This window comes from Rana temporaria, chromosome 4 (assembly GCF_905171775.1).
Source record: "Rana temporaria chromosome 4, aRanTem1.1, whole genome shotgun sequence".
In the NCBI taxonomy this organism is placed as follows: Eukaryota; Metazoa; Chordata; class Amphibia; order Anura; family Ranidae; genus Rana; species Rana temporaria.
The window spans coordinates 203,632,815-203,641,859 of record NC_053492.1 but is presented as its reverse complement, the minus strand read 5'-3'; the positions used below and the strand labels follow the sequence as shown (position 1 = coordinate 203,641,859).

The following is a 9,045-nucleotide window of genomic DNA, read 5'->3' as shown; positions in this document are numbered from 1 at the left end:
CCCATTTAGGATTGGCGAATTCTGCAGGAAGGACACTATGGGCACGCCGGGCCTGTCTTTGTCTTATTGGTGGCAGTGGGAAACTACTTGTGCTTGCCACCTCGCCAGCTTGAACTGCACTTATGGGACTCGCCACGTCACCAAGTGTTACTGCAGTGCTGAATGTATGACCAGGGTGCACTAGGCCGCTGGTGCTTGCCAGTTTACCAGAAGGATAAGCGGGACTAGTACTTCTCTGCTCCATACGAGAGCCATGCGTTTCTTGAACCTCAATAACAGAAGAAAAAGACAACTTCGTCGTCAGTGCTATCTGTCATGGAACCGCTGTCGTCTACAAGATCGTATTCTGAGCCTGAATCTGACAGATGAGTGACTTCCTCTTCACTATCACTATCTGTCATGCTCAGAAATGTGTAGGCCTCTTCACTAGTGTACCTTCGATTTGACATTTTGGGCTCTAAATTTACTGGTACACTAGTAAAATTCACAGGAAAAAAAGCACCTGACTGTCAGCAACTGTATCAAACGCTACCAAAAAAAACTGTTAGCGATCGCAGGAATGAGGCCTGACTCTGCAAACGCTGCAGTTACGTGTTTAGTGTTTTGGACGTGACAGTGATCGATCGATACTGCACTTGGGTGGGCTGGGTGGACGGGCAAAACGCAGGTGCTGAAAGGAAAAAATTAATCCGCGCAACGGAACTAAAATTGATATGTTATATGCAGCGGGGAGAAATTGAATTAAAAAATTGTTAGACAGGGATAAAGGACCTGATTATCTGATTGATTGATATAAGGTGCTATAAAGAAGGAGTTATTTAGATGGCCGCCTCTACATAATTTATCCCACCTAGATGGGGTAATGAATGAATTGAAGATATTTAGTAGACTCAGCGCCTGCCTAGCAAACTCTGGTTCAGTGAAAAATGATATGCTGCTCTGTGGTGTGCTAAAACAAGATTGAATAAATAAATACATGGTGATAAATAGGTGATATACAAATAACTTTGCAAACATGCACATACAGGTGCTGAAAAATTGAAGAATTAAATGATGGAAAAATATATAAAGTACATTTAAAATTAAAGCAAATTTAGAAATAAAAAGACCAGTCCATGTGTAAACAGTGTGCTAGATATCACAGAAAAAAGTGCTTCGTGCTGTGTCCAGAAAGTGCTGGAGATTGCTTAAAAAGGTGCTGGTGCTATTTTCAGAAAAAACACTGTGTCCGTATTCCACGCAGTGACCCCTTTTTCTGTGTTCTAATAATTTCCGCACTCACCAGATCCTGGAGCGTACAGGCTGTCACCTACACCTCCTATTTATCATCACAATGCGTCCTGTGTTGCGCCCGCCATGTTTCCTGTGTTTTTTGAGGACCGAAGACCGTTCACTTGAGTGTCTATAGACGGCGGCCATTTTTACTGGGCTTTTGCAGACCAAAGTCTAATGCAATGGCCGTATTGTTTTTTACTCTGTATTATCTCCAATTGTTGAAACGGACGCACTGTGATTTGCTATGTAAACATATATTAAAGACATATTCGGCATACATAAACAAAAACCAAAACAAGCAGAGAAAATGGCAGAAGTATGTTTTGATATATGTATATCTAAATATATGGGTTACTGAAATATAAAGTTTATAGTGCTGGTAATATCCTAACGTTACTGAGTAATGTAGACAATACATGGGTGTGCTGAAAGTATGTGGTTATTAATGTACTTTGCTATCTTCTGCTGCCCCATATATTTAGGTGCTATAGATACCCCATATATTTTAAATGCTAGAAAACCACACTAGAAGGATTATTAAATTCATATATATATATATATATATATATATATATATATTTATATATATTTATATATAGAATAATCCATGTATATATAAAATGGTAAAAATATATATATATATATATATATTTCCTGGCCAGTCCTCCCGTCAGCACATCATGGGTTAATCCCTCCTTTGGTCCACCAGTACCACCTTCTTTTAGCTAATAAGTAGGGGGCCCCTCCTCCCAGTCCTTGTTCCTTTTTTTTGGTCGGACGACCAGACCACTAGAAGACTCTTCCAGAAACTACAAAATGAAGAGGATATTACCCCCCTACCGAACCAATCCCACCCAGGTTCAGCCTCTCCTCGGGTTGGAAGGTCCAGAAGTAGTAAAGGTATGAACCTTTATGACCCTGGACGCTCAGGTGCATGAGCTGCGGGCATTATAGCTTAAGAAGAGCTTACTTTATGATTGGGGGCTGTGGTCAGGGCCGGATTAACAATGGGGCTGATGGAGCTGCAGCTCCAGGCCCCTTTCTCAAGATAGGCCCATTTGCCCAAAAAAATCAAGATGATCGAATTTGGGGGGTTGTAGCTCGATGACCAGAGGTCACAGAAACCCCACATTTGGGGGTAGGCATGGGAAGAGCTACCCCACAACTGGTCAAAATATGGGACGGCTATCATTTATGGTTCCGGAGATACGGGCCTGCTTGCACAGCCTGTCAGAAGCTACATACAGAGCGGCCAATATAAATACAAGCTGACACACTACAGCAGACTGATAGGATCACAGTGCTTATAATAATTATTTGTATATTACTCATGGTAATTAACCCCTTACCACCCAGGCCAATTCTGACACTTCTCTACTACATGTAAAAATCATCATTTGTTTTTTGCTAGAAAATTACTCTATGGTGGTCTTTGCACTTTTTATGTTGCAGGGTACAGAGCTGCACGATTCTGGCTAAAATGAGAATTGCAATTTTTTTGCTTAGAAGAATGATCACGATTCTCTCACGATTGTTGCGGCGTAACATCATCTTTCACGTAAAAAAAAAAAAAAAATGGGCTAACTTCACTGTTTTGTTTTTATGGTTTTTATTATTCATTGAAGTGGGAAAATACAGTGTGACATAACATATTGCAGCAATAGCCATTGTATTCCCTAGAGTCTCTTCTAAAATATATATAATGTTTGGCAGTTCCAAGTAATTTTCTAGCAAATATTGCTTTCTAACTTAAGAAACAAGTGTTGGACTTTAAGTGGTTAAATTTAGTTACAATGTTAGTTAGTTACAATGTTTCATTTTGTTTACAAACTTCGCAGACTGCCCAGATTTGTTCTTTACACACAGAAGTTTATCCCTTTGATCTAAGAAGGAAGTGTCAGTTACAATGTTTCCTGTTAAAAACTTGGCAGACTGCTCAGATATTTTCTTTTGACAGCTGAAAGTCTCTCCACTTGTTATATGAAAGAATCAGCAAACTCTGCATTGGAGATCGTCAGGGGGGTTGAATCGAGATCACGATTTTTTTAACGATTAATTGCGCAGCTCTAGCACGGTATTTGCGCAGCAATTTTTCAAACATGTTTTTTTGGAAAAAAATGTTTCATTCATTAAAAAAACAGTTAGTTAGTTAAGTTAGCACAATTTTTTTGGTATCCTAAGCGATGCTTTACATTTTTTTAGGTTACATGTTTAGAGTTACAGAGGAGGTCTAGTACTAGAATTATTGTTCTCGCTCTAACGATCGTGGCGTATGTAACCTGTGTGTATCTGGCTCTGATACTACCAGTGCCTACCCAGCCACTGACTAGTATCTCTCCCCACTCCCCAGCCTGTCCCCACACACCCTCTCACCTGCTGACCTGTGGATGGGGGAATCACTCCTGCAGTGTTATTGTGTTCTGCCAGTGCGTACAATGATCAGTGTTGCTAACTTTAGCTGGCAGCACTGATTGTTTTAACCACTTCGTTACCGGGCCTATTTTGGTACTTCTCTCCTTCATGTAAAAATCACAATTCTTTTGCTAGAAAATTAATCAGAACCCCCAAACATTATATATTTTTTTTTAGCAGACACCCTAGGGAATAAAATGGCGGTCATTGCAACTTTTTTTCTCACATGGTATTTGCGCAATAATTTTTCAAACGCCTTTTTTTAGGGAAAAAAACAGTTTCATGAATTAAAAAATAACAAAACAGTAAAGTTAGCCCAATTTTTTTGTATAATGTGAAAGACGATGTTACGCCGAGTAAATAGATACCTAACATGTCACGCTTTAAAATTGCGCACACTCATGGAATGGCGCCAAACTTCGGTTCTTAAAAATCTCCATAGGCAACGCTTTAAATTTTTTTACAGGTTACTATTTTTGAGTTACAGAGTAGGTCTAGTGCTAGAATTGTTGCACACGCTTTAACGCACGCGATGATACCTCACATGTGGGGTTTGAACGGTGTTTACATATGTGGGCGGGACATGTGCGTTCGCTTCTGCACGCGAGCGACCGAGACAGGGGCGTTTTAAATTTTTTCTTTTATTTTTTTCTTTTATTTTTTTACTTAATTTTTTTATTTTTACACTTTTTTTGTCATTTTTTTTTTTGATCACTTTTATTCCTATTACAAGGAATGTAAACATCCCTTGTAATAGGAATCAGTGTGACAGGTCCTCTTTATGGAGAGATGTGGGGTCAATAAGACCCCACATCTCTCCTACAGGCTTACAAGCATGAAATCGGTGAAAAAAATTTCACCGATTACATGCCGACAGCCGCGATAGCGGCTTTGTTTACTTCTGGGTACCGGGCGTGACGTCATAACGTCGCGCCCGGCCCTCCTACGGTCATAGAGATGACTGTGACCGTCTGGTCACCAGTCATCTCTATGGTTCAACAACGAGCGCCGGCCGATTCGCTCTCCGTGCCCCCGATGGCACGGGAGAGCCCGGAGAAGCACCGGATGGCGGCGGGAGGGGGGGACGTCCCCTCCCGCTGCCTAGAAGAACGATCGAGCGGCGGAACCGCCGCTTTGATCGTTCTTCTGGTGCACAGAATCGCCAGCTGAAAACAGCGATATCTGAATGATGCCTGCGGCTGCAGGCATCATTCAGATATCACCGCTCAAAGTCCAGGACGTCCCAGGACGTCCTACGGATCTGAAGTGGTTAAGAAAAAAAAACAGGCTGGTTGTACTCAAGTTGATTAATAGATTGACTTGTGTAAAACCAGCTAGCCCATACATAGATTGACTATGGCTGGTCTCTGCATAATTGGCGTAATTTCAATCCATGTATGACCCGCTTAACCACTACTCAGTCCCTAAATATCCTTCCACTCCTGTACATAGTGCTCACTGTCATACTCTCCACACTCCTCTCCTGTACATAGTGCCCACTGTCATACTCTCCACACTTCTCTCCTATACATAGTACCCACTGTCATACCCTACACACTCCTCTCCTGTACATAGTGCCCACTGTCATACCCTCCACACTCCTCTCCTATACATAGCGCCCACTGTCATACCCTTCACACTCCTCTCCTGTACATAGTGCCTGCTGTCATACACTTCTCTCCTGTACTTAGTGCCCACTGTCGCACCCTCCACACTCCTCTCCTGTACATACTGCTCACTGTCATACCCTCCACACTCCTCTCCTATACATAGTGCCCACTGTCATACCCTCCACACTCCTCTCCTATACATAGTGTTCACTGTCATACCCTCCACACTCCTCCTCTATACATAGAGCCCACTATCATACCGTCTACATTCCTCTCCTGTACATACTGCCCACTGTCATACCCTCCACACTCCTCTCCTGTACATACTGCCCCATCATACCCTCCACACTTCTCTCTGGTACGTACTACCCTCTGTCATACCCCCTCACTCTTCCTGTACATACTGCCCATTGTCATACCCTTCACACTCCTCTCCTGTACATAGTGCTTTTTTCCGTACCCTTTGCACTCCTCTCCTGTACATAGTGCCCACTGTTAGACCCTCCACATTCCTCTCCCTCACCTGCACATACTTCCCACTTATATACCGTCCATACTCCTCCCCTATGTCGCTTACCCACAAAAACAGTTCTTTAAAATTACACTGAATATCCTCAATGTTACCAGCTCTAGAATGGACACACTTTTGTTAGTTCAACTAAAGGAAATATCAGTTCTGCCCCATTATTAGTACTCCTTTAATTTTGTGATTACTACTATGATGTATAGAGGAACATCGGGGATCTCAGCTACTCTAAATATAGCACTTATATAAAAAAGTGGCCCTGAAAATATTTTTTAAATGTTGGCAACTGTGCACTTAGGCACTGCCCAAGGGCCACCTTCCACCGGGTCAGTAGGGGGCCCCATGAGAGGCTCCTGGGATCCTGTGATAATAAAGCGGTAGTAAACTTTCCTGACATTACTACTTTTTAGAGGCCCTGGGGTAGGTTATGCCACAACGTACAAGTATGCACAGCATATTAGCACATTAGTGTACACTTCAATTTTCAGACTGAGCCCTCCAGTGCTGCGATGAATCAGGCGGGGCCTGGACACTTCCATCTTCACCCGGTCTTCCTTCTGGGTTCTGTGCCTTTGGTCACTTGCCTTGGCTGGGCTGCGTTCATGTCATTCCCACGCATTTATTTATTATTTATTACACCCCATTCACACCTCCGCGACAAAACGCCCGACGCCGGCCGCTCGTGCTGCTGGAGGGGAGAATTCCCATTGCTGTCTATGAGATGGTTCACATCTCATAGACGCCGTACACCTGCGGCATGAAAAAAAGTCCCGGACCCTTTTTTTCAGGCGGCATTGGCGTTCGGCCATACAAAGCAATAGGAAGGATTTGTAAAAAAAAAGTTACACTATTCGCGGCAAAATACGCCGCGTACGCGGCGTTACTTGTCGCGGAGGTGTGAATGCAGCCTAAAAGGCCCCACCAAAATCCTCAGCACCAGGCCCATGATGTTCTTAATCTGGCCCTGGCTGTGGTGTGTCTCTTCCGTTTGCTGTAGCATGTGTGCTCTCTTCCTGCTCTGAATCTGGACTCCGTAGGAGTGCGCCGCCCCCCCTCCCTCCACCTTCTGTCAGGCAGCGATGATGTCACAGGGGGCGGTGCCGGAGGCGTGCCGGGGGGCGGGTCTCAGAGTACTATATAATCTGGCAATGGCAGAAAGCTCAGTGCGGTCTGCCACTGCTCTGGAGAAGGAAGTGTGAGGTAAGCCTCCTGCTAGGGAGGAGATGAGAGAGATTGTGTCAGCATTGCAGCGCTGGGCTGTTCTTTTTAAAGAGGATGTTTTTCTTTCTCACCTTATCTGACAGAGTATTCAACAATCGTCCTAACTACCTGCTGCCACCCTGAATCACTTTCTTTGTTGATCTAAGGTAAAAATACCTATTAAAGGGGCAGTGTTGTTTTAAAAAAAAAAAAAAAAAAATAGTATATATATATATTTTTTTTTTTTAGTGTACATATATGTGTATATAGAGGTATTTGAGACAGATATGTAAGGATATGTAGATAGATAGGTGTATAGGTTATAAAAAAAATAAATAAATAAATAAATAATAATAAATAAATAAAATATATTTATATAATAATATATATATATATATATATAGATACATATATTTATTAGGGACTCTGTCTGATGTTCCTGTCCTGATTTTTTATACAGCATGAGCTCACAACAGCCCCAGAATGCACCAAGATCTCCGGACAGGTAGGAGGGGTCAACGGGGGCCACAGTTTAAAAGAGTGCGCACCAAGAGCTAAAAGTAGTTTTTCTTGGTTGTCTTTTTAGGAGCAGAAGCCCTAAAATAAGACATGAACGGAGAAAGAAGTCCCGCCACCGCTCAAAATCTCCGCAGGCGTCTGGCTCTCGGGCAACGCATAGGTCCCATTCCAGCCCAGCATGCAAATCCAGTCACTCTGCGACTGTAGCAGAGCAAGATGGGTCAAGACCCCGCCCAGACGATGGTCTTTGTTGGGCATGTTCGGCTCCATCCGAACCTGGCAAGCTTCTTTGCGCCGGCTGCATTAAAGATATGGCTACAGACCGGGAAGCAGAGGCAAAAATAATTAAAGACTATATCCAAGACGCAGTAGCAGAGGGTATTCAGGCAGCCTCAGCTACCAAAACACCTAGATCAAGGCCCAAAGTTAGTAGCGTCAATCAGCCAGGACGAGACGATTCACCTACTCGGGAGACGCTATCACCAGGCTCATCGGACTCTGAAGAGCCCTCAGAGTATTTATTTGATTTTCAATATATTGAATCATTTGTCACAGCCATAAGAGAGGCCATTGACTGGGATCAGGATGTTCAGCCGCCTGAAAAAATTTAAAGATTTTTTTCTAGCCGTAAGAGACAAGGGGTTACCTTCCCCCTCTTACCAGGGGACTCACCATTGGGCATAGATGCGGCCTTACAGCGCTTGGCCAGACAGGTCGCGCTGCCTTTGCAGGATTCCACGACCTTTAGAGATCCAATGGATAGACGTGCAGACACAGATCTGAAAAAGGTATACTCAGCCGCAGGTGCAGCGTGTCGCCCGGCCATTGCCCTAACTTCAGTCTCCAGGGCACTCAAGGTCTGGACCACGAGAACCCAAGCAGCCCTTAAAGCAGAGACAGGCTCAGAAGCACTCATACAAACAATGGAGGATTTCCATCTTGCTGCCGATTTCATAGCAGAAGCCTCTATGGACTTGACAAAGCTACTTGCAAAGATCATGGCTTTTGCAGTGACGGCAAAGAGGGCTCTTTGGTTGCGGCATTGGGGCGCAGACAGCACCTCCAAACTGAGTCTCTGCAATATTCCGTTTAACGGCAAGGTGCTGTTCGGAAAGACCCTAGAAGAAGCTATCAGTCGAGCTACAGGGGGAAAATCGGGTCTAATGCCACAGAGACCCAGGAAGAGACAGCAGGCCACTCGGCCAGCCCAGCCAGAGTACAAAAGGGCGTATGACGCCAGGGCATACAGGCCAGGACGGGAATATACAAGACCCTACTGGAAAAACCCACAAAATTCGTTTTTGCGGAAGATAAAGTCTAGAGCGGCGCAGACCGCAAAGAAACCCGAGAAGTCTTTTTGACGGGATATCCGCCCGTCCTGTCCAAGTGGGCGCCAGATTAATGTCCTTCTGGGGAGTATGGGCGGAAGAAGTCAGGGACCAATGGGTCCGCAAGACAATCAGATACGGTTACAAAATATCTTTTCAGCAGAAACCACCCAAT

General features: G+C 43.9%; 1 long non-coding RNA gene across 2 annotated transcripts; it reads left to right on the top strand.

Annotated features, from left to right (window-relative positions):
- The first annotated feature begins 6,995 nt into the window (after positions 1–6,995).
- LOC120935359 lies at positions 6,996–7,709 on the top strand. Of its 2 annotated transcripts, XR_005748430.1 has the most exons (4): positions 6,996–7,023; positions 7,128–7,190; positions 7,484–7,528; positions 7,610–7,709. It is a non-coding gene; the product is annotated as an uncharacterized LOC120935359 (long non-coding RNA). The 2 variants fall into 2 exon arrangements; XR_005748429.1 differs by having other exon boundaries at positions 7,484–7,709.
- Positions 7,710–9,045: the final 1,336 nt, after the last annotated feature.